Source organism: Gallus gallus, chromosome 3 (genome assembly GCF_016699485.2).
Source record: "Gallus gallus isolate bGalGal1 chromosome 3, bGalGal1.mat.broiler.GRCg7b, whole genome shotgun sequence".
Lineage (NCBI taxonomy): Eukaryota > Metazoa > Chordata > Aves > Galliformes > Phasianidae > Gallus > Gallus gallus.
This window is the reverse complement of record NC_052534.1, coordinates 84957047-84978668: the sequence shown is the minus strand read 5'-3', so window position 1 is coordinate 84978668 and position 21622 is coordinate 84957047. Positions and strand designations below refer to the sequence as shown.

General features: G+C 38.9%; 1 protein-coding gene and 1 long non-coding RNA gene across 2 annotated transcripts in view; one reads left to right on the top strand and one right to left on the bottom strand.

Annotated features, from left to right (window-relative positions):
• The window catches only part of EYS (eyes shut homolog), a 676382-nt gene that overhangs the window by 287388 nt on the left and 367372 nt on the right, over positions 1-21622 (bottom strand). The gene's annotated exons all lie outside the window — the stretch shown is intronic.
• Positions 4177-13316, top strand: LOC112532136. Its single transcript, XR_003074525.3, has 2 exons — positions 4177-4237; positions 12910-13316. It is a non-coding gene; the product is annotated as an uncharacterized LOC112532136 (long non-coding RNA).

Below are 21622 nucleotides of genomic sequence, written 5' to 3'. Positions count from 1 at the left end.
ATTAAAAATGCTTTCTAAGGCATAGAAATGCAAGCAATTTGAAATAGACATTTGCAGATAAAATACAAAACCAAAAAATAGTTGCATATTTATTGAGACAATTTTCACCAAAACCCTTCTTCTGAAAATCTGTGATTAAAGAGAAATACTGTAGGGTTTATTGTTTTCAATTTTTTTAGGGTTTATTGTTTTCAACTGTTATGACATCAAAAGTAATAACAAAGTTGCAGTGCTTTTCATAACATGAGGAGCTCATGCTATGCATGCTTTCAGGGCAACAGTCATGAATGAAAACCAGAAAGAGCCTGGAATACAGAGGCTTTCTTCTGAAAACTTGCATTAGCTCAGCACATGGCAATTTAGAGTGTAATCTGTAGTATGGCACTATACGAGGCTCATACGACTTACAATGGTCTTTCTAGCCTTAGAGAAATATTGAAATCCCTAATTATCACCACTGCTAATATCATTCATAGTCTTCACTTTCCTTGCATAGGTGGTGAACTTCTATCCTTCCACAAGATGAGAAAATTACACACAAGGAAGGTAGGTTACATAACATTTCAGGTTAACAAGTAATGTCTACATGAAACTTTCCTAATTTCTAATTTCTACCTAATAGGAAAAAGAAATCTTGGGAGAATGCTCACAAAACAGAAGTACAAAAGACCATCCTATTTTTCAGGATATATAAAAGATGTAGACAGGATCTTTTACAGCCTACTCCCAAATTACTATTTTCAATTGAATATATGTCATGGTTTTGTAACTTTGCTATTGGTATTCCACATCATAACATCATGGACAAAAGAGAAGAACTACGTATCCCAAATAAGACCTCACGGTCAGAGAAGGAAGACACATCACGGAAGATACGTCATCTGGTTGCGCGCATTCTCCACCAAAATTTGTCACGGAGTTACCTAGATAGATCAACTTATGAGTGGAGAGCAAGGAATCCCTGTTGGTTCGATACTGCCATCTATGTACTGCTTTTGTGGCAATTGGTACCTGCTGCTCTTTTACTTGCAGCAACCCCACAGCAGACGGATCTTATGACTGGCCCAGGGGCTCCATGCATACTGGGTATTGATTACCTCAGAAGGGGGCATTTCAAGGATCCTAAGGGGTATCGATGGGCCTTCGGAATAGCTGCTGTAGATACAGACAACATTAAGCAGCTATCTGTTTTGCCTGGCCTGTCAGAAGATCCATCTGCTGTGGGGTTGCTGCAAGTAAAAGGGCAGCAGGTACCAATTGGCACAAAAGCAGTGCATAGACGGCAGTATCGAACCAACAGGGATTCCTTGCTCCCCATTCATAAGTTGATTCGTCAACTAGAAAGTCAAGGAGTGATCAGCAGAACCCATTCACCTTTTAACAGCCCCATATGGCCAGTGCGTAAAGCCAGTGGAGGCTGACGGTAGACTACCGTGGCCTGAATGAAGTCACACCCCCGCTGAGTGCTGCTGTGCCGGACATGCTAGAACTCCAATATGAATTGGAGTCAAAAGCAGCCAAGTGGTATGCCACCACTGACATCTCTAATGCCTTCTTTTCCATTCCTCTGGCCACAGAGTGCAGGCCACAGTTTGCCTTCACCTGGAGGGGCATTCAGTATACTTGGAACCGTTTGCCCCAGGGGTGGAAACACAGCCTAACCATTTGCCACGGGTTAATCCAAACTGTATTGGAACAGGGCAGTGCTCCTGAGCACCTGCAATACATTGATGATATTGTTGTGTGGGGCGATACAGCAGAAGATGTTTTTAAGAAAGGAGAGCAAATAATCCAAATTCTTCTGCAAGCTGGTTTTGCTATTAAGCGAAGCAAAGTGAAAGGACCTGCCCAGGAGATTCAGTTCCTAGGTATAAAGTGGCAAGATGGGCGCTGTCACATCCCAGCAGATGTGATTGACAAAATCACTGCCATGTCTCCACCCATTAATAAGAAAGAGACACAATCTTTTCTGGGTGTAGTGGGCTTTTGGAGGATGCATGTTCCAAACTATAGCCTTATTGTAAGCCCCCTGTATCAAGTGACGCGGAAGAAGAATGATTTTACATGGGGTCCTGAACAGCAGCAGGCTTTTGAGCAGATCAAACATGAGATAGCCCGTGCCGTGGCTCTGGGGCCAGTATGGACGGGACAGGATGTAAAGAACATCCTCTACACTGCTGCTGGAGAGAAAGGTCCCACCTGGAGCTTGTGGCAAAGAACCTCAGGGGAGACCCGAGGCTGACCCCTGGGATTCTGGAGTCGAGCATACAGGGGGTCTGAAGAGTGCTACACCCCAACTGAGAAGGAAATCTTAGCCGCGTATGAGGGGGTTAGGGCTGCTTCTGAAGTAGTCGGTACTGAGACGCAGCTCCTCCTGGCACCTCGACTGCCAGTGCTGAACTGGATGTTTAAAGGAAAGATTCCCTCCACCCATCATGCTACTGATGCCACTTGGAGCAAGTGGATTGCACTGATTACACAACGAGCTCGAATGGGGAACTTCAGTCGTCCAGGAATCTTAGAGGTGATCATGGACTGGCCTGAAGGTAAAAAGTTTGAAACATCACCAGGAGAAGAGGTATCATGTGCCAAAGAGGCCCCACCATACAATGAACTACCAGGAAATGAAAAGAAATATGCCCTGTTCACAGATGGATCGTGTCGTATTTTTGGGAAGTATCGCAGATGGAAAGCTGCTATGTGGAGCCCCGTGCGACAAGTTGCAGAGGCCACTGAAGGAAAAGGAGAATCAAGTCAGTTTGCAGAGGTCAAGGCTGTCCAACTAGCCTTAGATGTCGCTGAACGGGAGGGGTGGCCAGTGCTTTATCTTTATACTGATTCATGGATGGTGGCGAATGCCTTATGGGGGTGGTTACAGCAGTGGGAGCAAAATAACTGGCAACGGAGAGGTAAACCTATTTGGTCTGCTGAACTGTGGAAAGACATTGCTGCCCGAATAAAGAATATGGTGGTAAAGGTGCGTCACGTAGATGCTCATGTGCCCAAGAGTCGGGCTACAGAAGAACAGAAAAATATCCATCAGGTAGATCAGGCTGCCAAAATTGAGGTGGCTCAAATAGACTTGGACTGGCAGAACAGGGGTGAATTATTTCTAGCTCGGTGGGCCCATGAGACCTCAGGCCATCAAGGGAGAGATGCAACATACAAGTGGGCTAGAGACTGAGGGGTGGACTTAACTATGGATGCTATTGCACAAGTTATTCATGACTGTGAAACATGCGCCATAATTAAACAAGCCAAGAGGATGAAACCTCTCTGGGAGGAAGGGCGATGGCAAAAGTATAAATATGGGGAGGCGTGGCAGATTGACTATATCACCTTGCCACGATCCTGCAATAGTAAGCGTTACGTGCTCACCATGGTGGAAGAGACCACTGGGTGGCTTGAAACATATGCAGTACCCCATGCTACCGCCAGAAATACCATATTAGGTCTGGAGAAACAAGTTCTGTGGCAAGATGGCACCCCAGAAAGAACTGAATCAGATAATGGGACTCATTTTAAAAATTCTCTTATAAATACTTGGGCCAAAGAACATGGCATTGAATGGATTTATCATATTCCCTATCATGCACCAGCTTCTGGTAAGATTGAACAATACAATGGGTTGTTAAAAACTATGCTGAAAGCAATGGGCGGTGGAACATTTAAGCACTGGGAGAAGCACCTGGCAGAAGCCACCTGGTTGGTCAACACTAGGGGATCTATCAATCATGATGGTCCTACCCATTCCAGCTCCCTACATACCGTAGAGGGAGATAAGGTCCCTGTAGTACATGTAAAGAGCATGTTGGGAAAAGCAGTTTGGGTCCTTCCAGCCTCTGGAAAGGGCAGACCTCTCTGTGGAACTGTTTTTGCCCAGGGACCTGGCTCCACTTGGTGAGTGATGCAGAAAGATGGGGATGTTCAATGTGTACCACAAGGGAATTTGATGTTGGGGGAGTGCAGTCAGTAGTTCTATGTATATGTATTAAGCATGATATAATGATGTAGAATAAGGGGGAGAATGTCAGGGTTTTGTAACTTCGCTATTGGTATTCCACATCACAACATCATGGACAAAAGAGAAGAACTACGTATCCCAGAGGACCTCACGGTCAGAGAAGGAAGACACATCACGGAAGATACGTCATCTGGTTGCGCGCGGTTCTTCTTCACTTTCGCTTGCTGCCGGGAGAGGAGTGGGTGTGCTTTCCAAGCCGGGCGCCTTCATCAAGTAAGGCTTTCGGTTTCGGAAACTCTCTCACTCTCTCTCTCTCTCTCTCCCCCTCTCTATCGCTCTTTCGCTCTCTCCCTCATTTCATTTGGTTTATCATCTTTACTCCCAATTAGATTGTATTATATCGTGTCATCTTGCATCCCAACATCATAGTTAGTAAAATAAGTTCTCCTTCTTAGATCGTTGCCACCACTTCATTTTTCTCGGGAAGCCGGGGGGGAGGGGGACCTGCAAGCCTACTCCGCCCCTGTCATGGGCACAGATCTATCTAGGTAACTCCGTGACAATATATTCAAATGATTTGGCACCTATAAGGTCCAGAATGTCATAAATTCATCTTCTATCTTTCAGATGTTCTAGTTTAAGGATTTATCTGAAATCAAAATCCTAGTATTATCAGTGGTTAGTACTACAGTCTCAAGAATAAGAAAGCCCTATGACTTATATGACCTTCCTCAGCCTCATTGTGAAGCTTTCTCTCCCCTCCATCAGTACAAGTTTTATCAACTGACAGCTCTGATATTTAGAATGGGTGTTGGAAATGTCTGATGAGAGAGGATCAGCTTCCTACTATACAGAGGATGAGTTAGAACAGCATTCAAACTGGTCAGCATGCTGAACTTTGTGCGCAGCTTTAAGTTCCTATGACTTAAATCCTTCACCCTCACTGAACCCCTAAATCAGACTCTGTCCATAAGATCATAGTGCAAAGCCTTTTCCTGAAGGAAGGAGCAGCAGTTTCTTTTCCTACATAGACAGTAAGCATATTTAATATGTGACAACAATTCACACATATACACATTACTGCCAAGGAACTGACATATATATTACAAAACCCCTCTGCCTGAAGAGGTTTAACCCACAGCTCTCATCTTCCTTAAGAATACTATTGATCATATTCATTTCTGAATAATGCTGTTCTGCAGAAGTGAATGCAAAACCCACTGGTACAGAGACCAGCAGGAAAAAGTCCAATGCTTCTGGCTGCTGCCTAGTGCACAGGGCTGTAACCCCAAGGAATTACATATTGTAACAGGATTTTGACTGCATTACTTCAACCGTAACACAGATATGAAGAACAGAATTTAGATAATCTTTCACATTAAGAGAGTATATGCTGTTAAAGGAATGCAATATTTTTACTTTTTTTTTTTTTTTAATGGGCGCTGAGAAAACAATTATAACAACAAAGAAGACATACATTTGGGAGTGAAGTTTGGGAAAATTATGCAAGTATGGCATTACGTATCACTTGCAATATGCCGAGAAAAGCATGAAGAAAAAAATTAACAGGGCCTTATTGGGTTAAACCCCTTATTTAGTCTGAATAAGGTACAATCAAATATACTGGGTGAAAAATAATCAAAAGCCATGTAAAAGATAGCTATCTAAAAATTCAGTCTGCAAAATAATCAGTGTTCTGCTCTTTTTCCTTTTTTCTTTCCTTCTTTTTTTTTTTAAACATAATTCAGGGAATTACTGCCTGAGGACCATCTCCACTGGAGTGATCACAACCAAATCCCTACACTATGACTTTCTGCCGCCCTAAAATGGGATCAAGAATTATGCAGTACTTGCAAAATTAAGTATTTCTGAGCAATATTCCCAAACCCACACAGAAAGTAGGAAGCTATCTAACACCAGATAATAGAAAGCGTGGAAGGCAGCAGCTGGGATTCTGACCCTTCCTCAGCTGCAGGCATCTGATGAAGTATTGCAGGCAGGGCTGTCCGCTTGGACGCTGAAGGCTAGAACTGTCTGCTGTGTGTTGACACGTACAATTGTACTTTCAAAGAACTAAACAGGAATCATTATTTTCCTTTACAGTGCTGCCAGAGAGTTGATAGCAGTGCTGCTGTTTATCTTTTATGCTACAATGCAATTATTACACTGTCCAGCCATGGGAGACCCAGGTTCAATTTTTTTCTTTGTCTAGGACTTAATACTTGTATCTTCTGAATATCAGCAAATGTTCCAACTACTAGATAGAAAGCTAGCCCAGAGGGTATTTCATCCCCCAAAGTGGCAAAATCCATGAAAAACATAAATGAGGAGGAAAGAATAGATTCTCTAGCCTGAGATAAGGGCACTTCTTGGAGAACAGGGAGACACAGGATGATTCAGCTTTGCTTTATGGTGGCTAGAGAGAGAGGAACATCTACAGCATGATTTATCTGAATAATTTTAGATGCATTCCTTGAGACAAATCACACCAAAAAAAAAGCATCCATTTCTCTATATAAAGGCAGTCTATAGTCTCCTTCATATCCTCCTATAGGCAAAAGAGAAAATAAAATTTGAAGCCCAGAAATTATTATTCTAAACTTAACACAGAAATGTACAGTTAATTATTGGAGGTAAAATTGCTACACACTGAAGCCTTCTTAGCATCTACCCTTTTATTTTGCAGCCTTCCACTCTCCTGTTGGGTCATAAGATTAATTTTTCTGTCTTCCCCAGGAGGGATGGGGACATGCGCAGGAGGTTGCAGCTGTCAGCATCCTCAGGTTTTCACCAGGGAAAGCATCACATTTCATTTTCCTTGGTCTTCGGTTTAGTTTGGATTTTTTTTTTTTTTTTTTTTTTTTGCACAGTCCACTTTGACTTCCTTCTGCAGCCTAGTAGACCCCAAAGCCCCACGCACACCAAGGACTGCTGTTCGTCAGGAAGTGACTGGTGGTGGTGTGGCCATGCCCAGAGCTGGAGCTACAAAAGGGTGGCAGCAGCCACTGGGCCCTGACTCAGGGGTTAAACCAGTGAAGCGTGGCCAAGGCCTACCTGAGTCCCTGCACTTTTGGGTAAGCACAGAACTGAAGCCTCCTAAATAAAGGTAATGAAAAGAGGCCACCAAATAAGATGGAAAAATATTTACATTGGCTACTTAGCCCCATACAGATACTATTTTAAACCTTCAAGATGAGTCATGATGAAGCCTATCTTACGTGCCTGAAATCTTGCTAAGGACAATCTACAATGATCAAGTGTACAACAAATAGCATCTATTGCAAATTAAGTCACATAACCCACGTTTTCTCAGCAACAAAAAGTTATGAAGAGTGAGATGAGGCAATGTTGCCACTGGAATTGCTAGTTGGCCAATATTATTATGACATGCATTAAAAACAACTGTTTACCTGCATGGTTCTGTAAATTATTTTCTCACCCTTGTGCAAAGTTAAGAGAAGTTCAATTAATCTGATAAAATCTTTACTTTCATCTTCCCTCACAGCTCACCTAGATCCCGTAATCTCTTGGAGAAGGAAGCTTTAAATTCACAGAATATGAGATGATTCGTATTTCAATGAACTTTAAAATTAAACACAATAGTTTTCCAGACAGAATAACTTGTGCTACTTCTTTTGTGGACACTGAGTTAAAGAATCTATTCCTCAGTTTTCTCTAATATTTACTCCATACTTTTCTAATGACATTACTGCACAGATTCTCTACCCTTATTTTTTTCTCTTTGTTTGTGTCATCTTAACCGTTAAATTAGCTAATTACGCTTTAGTTAGGGAGAGTTCTGGCTTTTCTGCTCTTCTGGAAGTACAGAGAAAGGGGTTTTACTGATCAATGCTGATCTGGTGGTATGCTGACACAAAAAGTAACAACACCGATTAAAACTTTATTCATATTCGTGTTCGATGATTCCAAACAAACCCCCCAATACTACTGAACCAGAAAAAAACAAAAGCCATTTCATATTATATGAAAAATAATCTTTAAGCAGCAATAGTTTTTAGCTCCCTATCTATTGAGATGCAAGTTCTTAAAAATTTTACAAAGTGGATACAACCCATTTTTCAAAGCTCTCAGAGATGAAGTGCTTGCCTTTCCATCATCACAAACAAATTGAGCATGTCTAGAAACGGCAGTCTACTGCGTACATAAACTTACAAATTGATAGTAAATCCCAGATAATTACATACTATAGCTTTTTATTTCTTGTCTCTTTCTCTCTCTCTCACTCTCACACACACACACAACAAAACAGCAGAAGATTTATCTTTAGTTACCTCTGTATTTGGCTGCTGTGAAGTTTGGTGTGTGTCTAAGCCTTCTGTTTCCACATTTGCTTATTTATCATGAACTTTCAACACATACTCATGTCAAGAATGGTACAAAGTGACTTGGTATTTTTAACTACTAGGAATACCATTACAAGAACTGGTTTCAAATTGGAACCTTAAATTAGGTTACACAGAATTTCTACTATAAAGCTATTAGAGTTCAAAAAAAGTCAATCAAAAGCCACAACTACTTTAAAAATATTCTGGTCTCTAATGGAAGGGATGTACCTTCCAGTTCTTGTTAATATTCTATAGATTAAAAAGAAATAAAACTGGTTAATTCCATGAGAGTAGAAAAATCCAGAGATAACTTATTAGACATCCCAACTTTACCAAGGTTAGTCTTGCAAAAAAATCTCTCAGCTGGGCCAAAACTCTGACAAAAGCAGTTTGGAGACTGCAGCATGGTGAGACTCCAACCTTACCCTATGATTTCACTTCAGATATAGTTCCCTGGAGAAATCTAATCTAAATAAAAAACGACCTGTTCAGTCAGTCTCTCATTAGTTTGTGTAAGTTAGCAGATCTCCTTCTATACTGTAACAGTAACCTTCAATAATTGTGTGGTCTCGACTCTAAATAGTTTACATCCTTTAATAGGGAAGGGTATATAGGCACATGAGATTTGCACGTTATTTCTCTATCCTTAGATATTGCTTAGTTCCTGACAGAAAGATGGTGTCATAAACATGTTATGCATAAGAATGTAACAAAATTATACTTTATCATACAAGCTCATTGCCTTTTACAGAAGGTTTCTTCCATTGCTCTTAGGTCTTTATTCAGCAAAGATTACCACTAGAATATTTTGGTAACAATTCACACAGCTTCTTCAGTACAGATCACCTGCAGTACTGAGTAGAACTCTAAAGAATGACTACACACAAGATGGTGAATTTTCTCACAATTAACTTTAGGGCAAGAAAAAATATGCAGTGGTAGTTCATCTCTAGTAGACCTAACAGTGCTGCAGCAGTTGCTTAGCAACCTGCATCAGACATTTTGAATAATAAGAAATACCTACAGCAACATCTAGAGATATGCTTGTAGCACTGAGAGGAAGCTGATACTCATGGCCTGTTGCTTTGCCCACAACATGAGTTCTGCCTTTGTGTCTACTCATGATTAAGACAGTGAGCTTCTTTCTTTAGATTACTGATGGCATTTATAGGCTCTTTATTTCTTAGATGCAGTAGGCCAACCAGCAGACTCTGTCTGGCTTCCTGTGCAGCTGCAGGGAGCACCTGTCAGGTGACTGACTTTGAGCCTGATGCTGGGGAGGTTTTTTCTGAACAGTATCGTTAAGTAGCAGCCTAACAGCTTCTTTATGCCTGAAAGAAACAGCTAGCGCACACTTCAGGCATTGTAGGTAGGATGTTTAAGTAGAGGTCAGAACTCAGCATGGAAGAGCCCCCAGGGCTGCTTGCTGCAGCATTTAATGGGACTTGCAGAGCATGCCAGCCTGGGCTGCTCAGGCCACATGTACAGCTGTTCTTCAAAAACAGCAGCATGCACTTCAACAGCTGCGTCAGGGGGACCTGACCTGAGCCTTTAGCACAGACATAAGCTTTCTTGTAAAGTGAACCACTTCAGAGTTTTGGAGAAATTAAAAAACCTGCAGATCTGTTACTTATAATGTATTAACTTGGAATAACTGCCTGTCACACAGATGCTCCATTACCTCCCATACTCCAAATGAAACAATTAACACACTGGTAAAATACTGTCTGCCCTGCAGTAGCAGTCGATCATTTCATTATGAATTAACCTTGGATACCTGCTTTGTCATGCATGATGTGACAGTGCTCATATTATGGATATGGATTTCACTGAGCATATGCAGGGATTCCCTCTGAAGCAAATTTAACTCTCTGGAATGAGTTCTGATCAGCAGTGCAATGGAAGCTGAAGTATCCAGCAGAGAAAAATGGAATGGCGGTACAAATTTTTTGCTGGTCAAGGTTCCAATCTGTAATGAAGTGTAGCCAACTCAGAGCCAGTGCCTGTTATAAAGAGTTGTGCCTTCCGGTTTAGCACAGTAAAGAGCTAATTATTCAGAGCCAATATGAATTATAAAGGCACTGTGGTACTCTGTGCATTTATTTCTTTCCTTTGGTTATAGCAGCTTTCTGTTTATATAAATGCATCTGTCCTCTCACAGCCTCACCTTTTATTTTCACCTTTAAGCTAAAACAGAGCAAGGCTTCAGATTACTGCTAGTGTCAAGAAAGGTCATTAAAAAGAATGGAGAATAAGGCACAGTTGTGAAATAGAGAATAATTCATTTACAACCTACAGCTATACAGAATTTCTTAAAAAGAATGTCCTCAGCAGGTTAATGTTCCTATCCTGTGGGCAGGCTACCTAATGAGAAAGGACAAGAGTTTAAATAACTTTTTTTCTTTTCTCTTAGACTGTAGAAGAAAACTAAGTAACTTACAAGACTAAATATGCTTCAGAGGGATAGCACTGCAGAATAAACAAGAGAATGTTTTATTATCTTTTTCTTCCATCCGACTACAGTGGATGAGTAAATCTAAGGTAACTCCATTTGATTTAACGGACTGTGGAGAAAAGCATGAGACTACAACAAGCCATAAAAAACAAAGCACAGATCCTAAGCGTTTCTAGTTATTCTAACACATACTCAGATGCCCTATGTTTTATTTTCTCACATAAGAAACACAATTGTAGTCTACAAGCAGTATTTTTCCTACATAGTAAGTCAAGGTAACATTTTGGTCACGAAGATAGCTGCAAACTAAGATCCTTCCATTCTATTCAATACCCTGACTTCCAAAAAATCAGAATATTTTTAATAGCAAATATTTTCTATTTGTGACTTGATAGAAATTCCTTAAGACTATTTATGAGGACAGAACTGATAATAGGACTGCAAAGGGAGTTTCAAGATTACTTTGTACATACCAATTCCGAATAATGTATTTATATTTTATTATCTCTCTGTAATTCACTCTACCATTGGTTCCTCATTTCACTTAATATCACCGAGCTGTGATACTGCTTCACATGAGAGATTCAGATGTTTTTAGTAGTCCTGAAGTGATTGTACCTGTAATGCAATACTAGAAAAAGCCTTCTGATGCTTAACACCTATAAACCTGTCATTGTAGATCACAGAAAATCTATTACAGCAATGAACACTTTCTGCTTCAAAAAGAGATGAGCAGGCAAACCCTTTATGGCAATTTGTGAGGCATTTAATAGCATGAAACACTATTCAGAAGTTTTTTATACATGTATTAAGTCCAAGATAATACTCGAGCTTAAAAAGGAGACAAGCATTAGCTAATAATTCTGTCACTACATAGACTACTCTAAGTGTTAATGAAGACAGCACTGGAGGCCTTAGCAAAAAACAAAAAAACAAACAAAAACAAAATATTGTAGTGCATGGAAGAAAAAGAAAATAAGACAAAGAAAAATGGAAAGAAAAACGGGAAGAAGAATCTGGATATGAAACCTTACTATTTTTTTCTCTATTTTCTTTATTGCTACTGTTTTGAGCTAAAATGTAACTAAAATACACAAAGCTATCAGCAAGACTTGACATCTCTAGCTTAGAAACACTGTATCCACTGTTGAAAATTCTATTTCATACAAACAGAAGTTTATACTGGTGTCCCATTTTTTATAAGCAAAATATTAGTGTTCTCTTTACATGAACTGAGAAAAGCAAGAAAATCATTAACAAACACAAATATATGCAAATAACTGAACTTAAATGCTCAGAAATTGTTCAAACAAAGTAGATGTACACAAAAGGTGAGGAATTGTTCAAAGGATGCTGGATAGTTATGGATTCAGGGAGGCTGCAGCTGCCCGGAACAAGAGTACACTGACTGCAGAGAGGCACACATGATCCCTTTTTACTGATTGCCCATACTCTGAATAAAGCAAGCTCTACCTCACATAATAAATGAGACTGACAAGTCCGCTTCTACATCCATAGCAAAGTTTAGTATGATTATTGATGTAATTTTCATAACTTAATAGCTAAAAAGCAAACTTCTCAACCTCTGCCTTCAAGCACACTAAAAGTTACCAAATATAAATGTATTTTTAGGAGGTAATAGTTCCCTTTATGAACTTTTTTTTAATGTATGATAGCACAAAAGTAGTATTCTTTGTCAACTTAGTAAATCAAATTATCAGATCTGTTCACAGTTCTGTAAGAACTTGTCATGATTCTCTGAAGGACTGCAGTCAGTGGAAGTTCTACATGTGGCTCTTACACTCTTAAGCAATATGCTAAAATATTCTTTAAGATGGCAGTGTCTGCTGAGGCCATGAGCTGACCTCTGTCTCCTTGTTCTCCCAAGAGATGATACAACAGAAAAAAAAGAACTAGAATCCTCTCTACAGACTTTGACTTACAATTATGTTGAACTGAATAGGGCATGCTTGGGATCCGCTCTGACAGTATCTTAACAGAAACCAGTCATAACTGATTGTGTTTTATGACAGTCAAGAGTGAGATTACTTCACATTTCTCAAGCTATGCAACTACTCATCCAGCAAAATTCAACGTATGGTCCTTAAAACAGTGCTTAATTTGATCTGTATCCCTTCTTTCAGAACAACTACAACTGTGCCATGCAGAGGGAGCAGCTTGCACCTACACTGCAGTGGAGCTCCAAGGTTAGCAGAAGAGTTGTGATAGGAGAAGAAATGCCAGAAGAATGGAGCCCATATGAGCTATTTGCTCACGTTTCTTGGCAGGTTTCACAGTGGTCAACTCTGTGCTGGTAATGCTATGCTAATATCAGTACCAGAGCAAGCTCATTTGAAGATGGGTCACCTGTACCTCAACAAGACGTACTCACACCTTTCTCAAAAAGAAAATCCTGTTGACAGAGGCTTCACAAGATCTTAGTGCTTTGAGGGATGTATGAGGGATGGGATTCAATTCAAGATGTAAGTGTCAAAATTGAGGTGTTTTGATAAATAAAATAAAATAAAGGCATATGAAATTCCCACTATAATGCATGGAGTTTTACAGTGCATACACTTATTGAACTGTCTGAACACATACTTGGTACCATATTAGATGCAATTGGATCATGCTCAACCTTTAAATGAACACAGGATAATGTAGCATTTCACTTGACATCTGAGTTTAGCTGACTAAATGGTAAGCTGAATAACATTGAACAAATCACTAAAAGTACTAATTACATTTCAGCCACATGCAGCAGTTAGCAACACCAAAATTTACTTTTTAAAATCATTCTGAATTTTAGTCTGTGAATCTCAGTGTTTGAGTCCTTTTACTTCTATGCATCCTCAGTAAAACTGCAGTTTAGAACCTAAATATAACCACATAAAAACCTGAAAATCCTTTGAATAGAAACCTGTGTTCTATTCAGAAAGTCTCTTAATTAAATGTTGACATTGCAAAATGTGTTCTCTGATGATATTCACGAAGCCACATCATAAATGGGCTCTTCAGAATTCAAAAATGAAAGCCAAAAGCAACTCTTAGTGGGGCAAAATCTGGAAAATTGGATTCCGCAGCTGTTGTCCTTCCCATGTATTCTCTAACTAAATCCGAATTAAACTACCTTTTCATACTGAAATGGAAAACAGACTAAATCACAATAGAGGAGATCTACAATTATAAAAATTGATTATCTCTGCAAATAGTATGCATGTGCTGCTATAGTCATCATCATAAGAACATCACTGATACTTTACAGTTACACAGAATGCTGAATCATTGTCTCTGCTTATGACATGTCAGCTAAAATTGTAAAATGCTGCAGCAGTTTTGTTAGAACACTCAGGTCTAAGTAGGTAACATGGAAAATAAGGATAAAATAGTTCCAGAACATTCAAATTCAACCTGGCATTTGTCACAACAGTTTCCAGTTTCCATTTCTTCTCCTTTCGTTCTGATCAGAGAAGTTCTTGAGATACAATCATACTCCAGCAAAGCTGAATGATTTTGAAGTCTTTGTTTAGTTTAACTACTCAATGAATATCAGAGATGATGTAGCACTGAAATTTATCATTTATAATATATGACATCTGAAGCTATAAAAATTCTCCCCTCAGAGTTTGTCAGTGATAGCATTCATTCCCAGATCCATCATATTCCTGCACAGTTTAACCTGAGATGCGTTCAGAATTTTCAGTTTCCAAAAACTCAGCAATGTCCTAAGATGCCACAGTTTCCACCAACTATTCTTACAGTATCTCTGATTGCATTCGCTAATTAATGTAATCAACCTACTTGAATTGTTAAACTACCATAGCAGTTAAGTGTCCAATGACTACCATTTGCATAAAAAGTATAGAACTAAATAGAATTTAGGTAAAACTGAAAAACTAAGCTCCACAAACCCTTGCCTTTTTAGATAAAATACCATGGAGCTTTATGGACCTAATTCAACCATTGACAGTTACGCAGGACTGGTATGCAAAGTGGATATTCAGCCAGCTCTCCCAGGTTTCTGCTAAAATCATGTGGAACAGTAGAAGGAGTTTGGAGAATTTTCTCCTTTTCTCATTTGATGGAATAAACAAACTTGTTCTGTGTTCCTGAACAACTGTCAGCCTCAATAATGATATGATCAATACTCTGGGGTAAATAAATGCAATTTCATGGAAGACCGTGTGCAAAAGAAAATCAGAGAGATGAAACTATAACTGAAATTGAATGTAGGTAGAGAAGAAAAAAAATGAGTCTCCCAAAGCTGATGACAGTTTAGGAATTCTGCATTCTGTTCTTAACATTATGTAAGCTTCCTTAGAGAGACAGAGACACCACTGCTTGTCCATCTATAAAATAGGATACTCAAAGAATGCACGGAAGGGGAAAAAAAGTCATTCTTTTTTTTTTTTTGAATTACAAGGCAGTAATTTTTTTCCAATTACAAGGCAGTCGCAAACTGCCTTTTAATCCAAAAATGATATAAACTAAGAACAAGTGAAAGAAATGAGAAAAACAGGATAGCAAAAGAGATCCTGCGGAAGAAAATTATAAACAAATGCACTTAAAATCTTGACAAATAACATTAACAAAACTTAAAATATTCATCCATGCAAAGCTTCTCAAAAATGAAAAATAAGCAACATGCTTCTACATATACATAGCAAGCAATCTTTCTTTGCACAAACCTAAGCACAAGCTATGGCTAAACATATAAAGCCCTCTCCTTAAAATCAATGGAAAGAAGTGGATGCCTTAAGGGAGTAATTAAGTTTCCTGATTTTTTTTCTTCCCATTAATAAAAGGGAATGTAAACTGATGCCTCTAAAAGCAAAATTTAGACAAGTAAAGCCATCCACCTCAAGCCAGATAGTTGTGCTTGTCTGTACAGTGCAAGTACATCCACTGCTGCTCCCAGCAGCACCAGACTGCATTGAGTCCAGCAGCCTGAGAGATGAGACTGCCCTAGTCCCATGCTCCAGCCTGAGAGGGCCCTGCCACTGGGCACAAATGGACACAAACATACAGCATGTTTACACAAACAGCTCTAGCAGCCAGGCCCTGCTGTCCTCTCTGGCTGATCATGATGTTAGTGGCAAATACATATGTACAGTGTGGATTCCGCCAGCAGCTGAGCTCACACCCTCAGTCTGCTCAGGACCCTGAACCAATCTCCCCAGTTGCTGTTTCCCACTACTTGCACAGATGCACACAAACTCACTTTGTTGGCCTTTGATAAGCTGATAGTTCCTGTGAGAGACCCTGGGAGGTACTATGGCATGGTGGTATTGAGGTTCACTCATAAACTACTGTCTCTCAACACTCTTTCACACGTGTGGAGATGAGGATTTTATCACAGAACTGAAACACAGATCTCTCAGTGCAGTATTTTCCCACATAGTGCACCCAAGGAACACTACTGTAGTCATGCAGATAGCTGCAGTTCCTCATCCTGCCATTTGCTTCTGCAAGCCATAGGCTTTTATTTTCTTTTTAAGTTCTGGAAAGCTAATCTTCCCTCACTGTGTTCACTGAGCTTCTAGAGCTTTGGTGAATCTTATAGATTTCTGTGTAGAATGGTACCTATTGAAGAAAACCAAAGCACTTAGCATGATGTACCAGCTAAGCAACTTGAAACAATGTGCTTTAAAAGCTAAATGACTAAGTGTCAGGTTAATAAGTCAAACCACCACGGTACAGAGCGAGGAACCAGCAAAATGATACACATCCTTCCTTGAATTCTCACTTTTCTTCTCTCATCCTAATTTTGTTGATGCCTTTATATTCTAACATATTTCCTGCCAGCTCTTGAAGGAACCTTGTTTCCACGTGTCTATGAAGTGCTGAACTTACTTGAGAAACTGCACAGCTAATAGGAAATAAATTGAGTTGAAATCAGAAGTTTCACAGTTGGAGAGTGACAGCTGTTACCTATGGCAAACAGAAGAGGAGCAGGTATCTGCCTCCACTTTCCTGCCTTCCACCAGCCTTAGATATTTATAGAGTGTAATAACAGATTCAAAATACATGGGAACTGGATTTGGAAAAGGGAGAAAAATTGCCCCCTCCTACAGTATCCGATTTCAAAGTCTGTTCTATAGCTGAGAAAGCAAAATCAAACAAAGACAAAACAAGAAAGAATAATAGAACAATTTTCTAAAAATATCAGGATCATATTCCTTTTTACCTGCCAATAATTACTTCCTTCTGATACCTTTATTTCTAATCTCTTTTCTCTTCATCTTTTTTTGCCTTCTACTTAAGCATTCATCATCCCCACTTCAGCAACAAAAGATGTTTCCTCAGCTACATTCTAGAATTCATGCAGACCCACCTCTCCATAGTTCACAGAAACTTCTAAGTCACAGCTCTGTTCAGCCTAGCCCCATTCCCATGCACATCTCATATGCATGAGTGTCAGTCATAACATACTTTAAAAATACCAAAGATCAGTCTGGGAATCCACAGCAACTCCTTGATCCAGACCCTGGACTTCTCAGTAACTCACTGTCTTACAGCACACCTGTGAGACTTGCAAAATGCCTCTATTTCTTCTGAACTTGAATTGATAAGGTTTTCCCACAGAAGGTAGTCTTCTTACTTTTCCTTACTAAATCTTTTTACCCTTACCTAAAACCCACAGGTTCAGGAATTTTTGTATAGCCATAAGTGTGCATTGTAGTTAAACGAGATAATAAAGCAAAAGAAATTCCAATCATCTAAAATTCCCATGACTGTACCCTTGAGTAAAGAAATAACGGCAGCAATCACCTGACAAGCACCAAATTTTACTTCATAAATTCTGCATACCCTGAGGAGTTAAACAGTTTCAGCCTATTTTCTACTAGCTTTCAACTGAAATAACCCTGAATGCAGTCACATGTCACTCAGAGGAAATGATCTGTGGTTATGAAGTACCTTGAATTACTGTAATGTCAAGAAAGCTCTGGATCCCCAAAATATAATCTTTACAGACACACATAGAAACTCTAAGCATGGCTTTAACTGGAAAGGCTTGGGTCATTTTTGGTAAGCAGAAGGAAATGGACTGATGTCTACCTTAGCATTCAGGGTATTGCATCTCTTTTGTGGCAGAGGATCAGGTCACTTATCTCCCCACTCTAATGTGAAAGAGACATCAATACTAACAATATCCATTCATTGTGACCAACAATGAATCGTTCCAACCCAAAATGGTTTTAAAAAGCACTGGAAATAAATAAGTACAAGAGAAATAAGAGTAGGATTTATGTTCAGGGTATGAAAAATCTGAAGAGACCATTTTCTTTTCCACTTCAGTCAGAAAATTTAACAAATCGCCATGGGTACATATTTCATGCTTTTGCAAAAGCAAACCCACAGGATGCTCTTAAGAGTTCTTGGGAAAAGTTCTTCACAGAAAAAAAAAAAATTCCTTAGAGTCCCTGCATTTTAAGGGAAGATCTTATGGGAAACAGCTCTCTCTGGGTAAAACAAGACATAGCTAAACACATCTTACAGCCTAAACTTATTTAAGGGCATCAATACTACTGAAGTCTATTTACTTGTTACTTGAAGTCTATATTTTCTAAAAGGAAAGCAACATAAATCTTTGCATAGTGGTTCAAAATTAATATAAGCTGATTATGAAAGAGAACTGATGTAGTAAAATGTAATAAATGAACATAAATAAAAGGACTAAAGCATGAAGAACTGTTGGAGCATGCTCTGAGGAGGGCCACCAAGATGATCAAAGCATTGGAGCACTTCTGCTAAGAAGGACTTCTGAGGGAGTTGGGTTTGTTCAGCTTGGAGAAGAGAAGGCTCCAGGGAGACCTCAGTATAGTCTCTGGTATATTCCAGGACTTGAAGGGAGCTTATAAACAGGAGGAAGACTGACTTTTTACATTGTCAGATAGTGATAGGACAAGAGAGAATGGCTTTAAAGTAAAAGAGGGGAGATTTAGATTAGATGTTAGGAGGAAATTCTTTACTCAGAAGGTAGCACTGGCACAGGCTGCCCAGAGAATCTGTGGATGCCCCATCCCTGGCACTCAAGATTAGGTTGGATGGGGCCATGGGCAGCCTGACCTAGTAGATGGCAACTCTGCCCATGACAGGAGGGTTGGAACCAAAAGGTCCCTTCCAAACCAAGCCATTACATAGTTCTATGATTGTACAAAGAATGGTGAGTAAACAGAGTTAAGGATGAAGGAAAAACACAACACTGTAAAGATACTGCAGTATTTCAGACTACAGGCCAAACATGGCTACTCTGGAGCCAGTCTTTTCTCAAACCAACTGGCCAGTTGCAGAGTACATGCAAATAGAGACACCTGCAAAATCACGTGTATAGAAAGCTTACCCTTTATTATGTTTTTAGGTATCTGAACTAAAAGCTTAGTAATTTAATATAATAGCTTAAGTTTAAATACAAATTATATCTAGATTAGGGTAAAATAGCTTCCACTACAAAATCATATTCTGAACACTTAATAAACCTGTGTATGTTATATATACACAGATGACTTGAACAATATATATGAAATTTCAGCAGTCAGAAAATAGAAAAATTTACTAACTCTGCAGCTCCTTGTACATTAACTTTTCTTGAAACAGTGCCATGTCCTCTAATTCTATCTATACTGTTTCTTTTCATGGATTATATCTGTATCCCTGCCCAAGGCAGGAGGGTTGGAAACAGAAGATCTCTAAAGGAGAACAGCAGCTGGAAGACATATCAAGACAGCTTCACACAGTCCTTTGTTCACCTAGTAAATTGAACATATCAACCACACACTGAGTGGTATTTTGTTCTCTCCTGCAAGAAAGGGATTACATGTTTTCTATTTTTTTTTCTTCCAAAGTTAGGAGAAAGTAATAGTTTACCTCAAGAGAATCTAAAGGATTTATGCACACAGTCTGGCAGTCTCCATTCCTCTTCTGTCACAAACAAGTTCTCATAAAGCCTTTTGGGTGTAGTTGCTAATACAGATGAGGGAAAAAAAAGCCATTAAATACATAACTCTGAGTTCTTATGGCTACCCTGTAAAGTGAAGACAGAAAACATAACAGGCACAATTCAACCATTGCTGTCCTTGTATTAACTCATTTGTTATTATAATTTCATAGTTTTTCAAATTACTTATGTTAGAGCTTCATGAGAAGTGATGATTTGAAAAGTACAGATGTACTTCTATCTTAACTAGGACCACAGTTAATGCCTTACAAAGCTGTCAGATTTGAGGCTTAATAAGGATACTTTTGTTTTCCTATGATTCTTTAGATGACCGTATAACAACTAGACTAAGAAGACCAGGTTAAAAAGATTAAGTTGCTGGCTGCTGATGATTTATTTCTTACTGGTACATGAAAAGTCTTGCATAACAGAAATATGCATTAGAAATCCTTGACTTCGACTCAGATGATATTCCTGTAGCTATCCAAGTAAACATCACCTTGATTAAACTATTGTAAAGGGTGATTGTAAACCTAGTTGAAGAAACCATATTCACAGTCATGAAATGAAGGCTGCATAATGTCAGTGTCCCTTTGGTTTTGTTCAGAATACTTCACTATGACTTCAATATTGAAACAGGGCATGAATAGCAACCTGTACAAGAAATACTGTCTCCTTATGACTTCCTTTGGATCTTATAATATTATAAATGCAATTACAGAGACTGATCAATTGTAATGAAAAAAATCAAGAAGCATTTACACTGATTGTGCTTTCTCCCAAGCTGCTTTCCTTTGAGAAAAAAATACATGCAGTATTCAGTTTCTTTTACTGGATCTTAAAGCCCTTTGCAAGCAAGACCTAATGTATTAATCACCTATTTTAGAGACTAGGAAATTGAAACAGGTTGAAATTACTTTTATGAAGTCAGCATATCAGAAGCAGGGAACAAAAGCAGAATTGAGATGGAAACAATTGACGCTTCTGCTGAAAATTGATCAATACAGTCTTTTTCTAACATCCTTAATAGGACAGCTGAGTTACTGCCTTACACATTTTAGTATTTCACTTGATAGTCCTTTTTTCTTTTTTTTTTTGTGGATCCATTCACCTACCCTTTTACCTAAGAAATATGGCAAATCTAAGAGTGCATACAGTCACGGCCCTACCCCAGCCGTCAAGATAACCACTGAGAATCCCAACAGGATGTTCTCAAATGAGGTAGATAAACAAAAATAATGTGCACTGTCAGCCACTATGAATGTAAACATATCTGTTCAATACTTGTGGAACAGACTAAATTTTCTAGTTTTACTCCCTTTTAGACTTTTTTTTTTTTTAATTTTTCTCCATAGGTTGTCAAAATCTTGCCTGGAAAACAGTTTAATTGCTCAAAAATTCTTGAGAACAGAAATAACAGAAATAAAGGCTGTATGATCATTTAAAAAAAATATCAAAAACAGTATGTCAACTTCCCCATCTTTCCCATTTGCTCTCCATATAGTTTGCATCTGGAGAGCATGGAAGTTAAAGCAATGAACTATAAAATAAACATGAAATAACAGTTCTGAAGGTAGTGCGGATGTTACTGGCATCACGTAAGCAAAAATAAAGGGAATGTTCTCACAGTACGAGTTTGTTTGTTTTATATTTTTCCTCCACAGCGCTTATAATGTAAAGACTGCACTCTTAAGAGGTAAAGAAAAGATTGTGTATCATTGAGCAGAAAAAAGTTGACCAATAGTGTTAAATTATTTAATTCAGCAACACAGCAACTTCTATGAGGTATGAACAAATGTTGGTATCTAAAAAGAAATAGGGTGGGAGAGAACAGAAGATTTTTTTAGGAAAAGCAATGTTGCAAGTGCCTGTCATTAACCTTAAAATTATTTTAATTTTTAGCTGCTCAGATTGTGTAG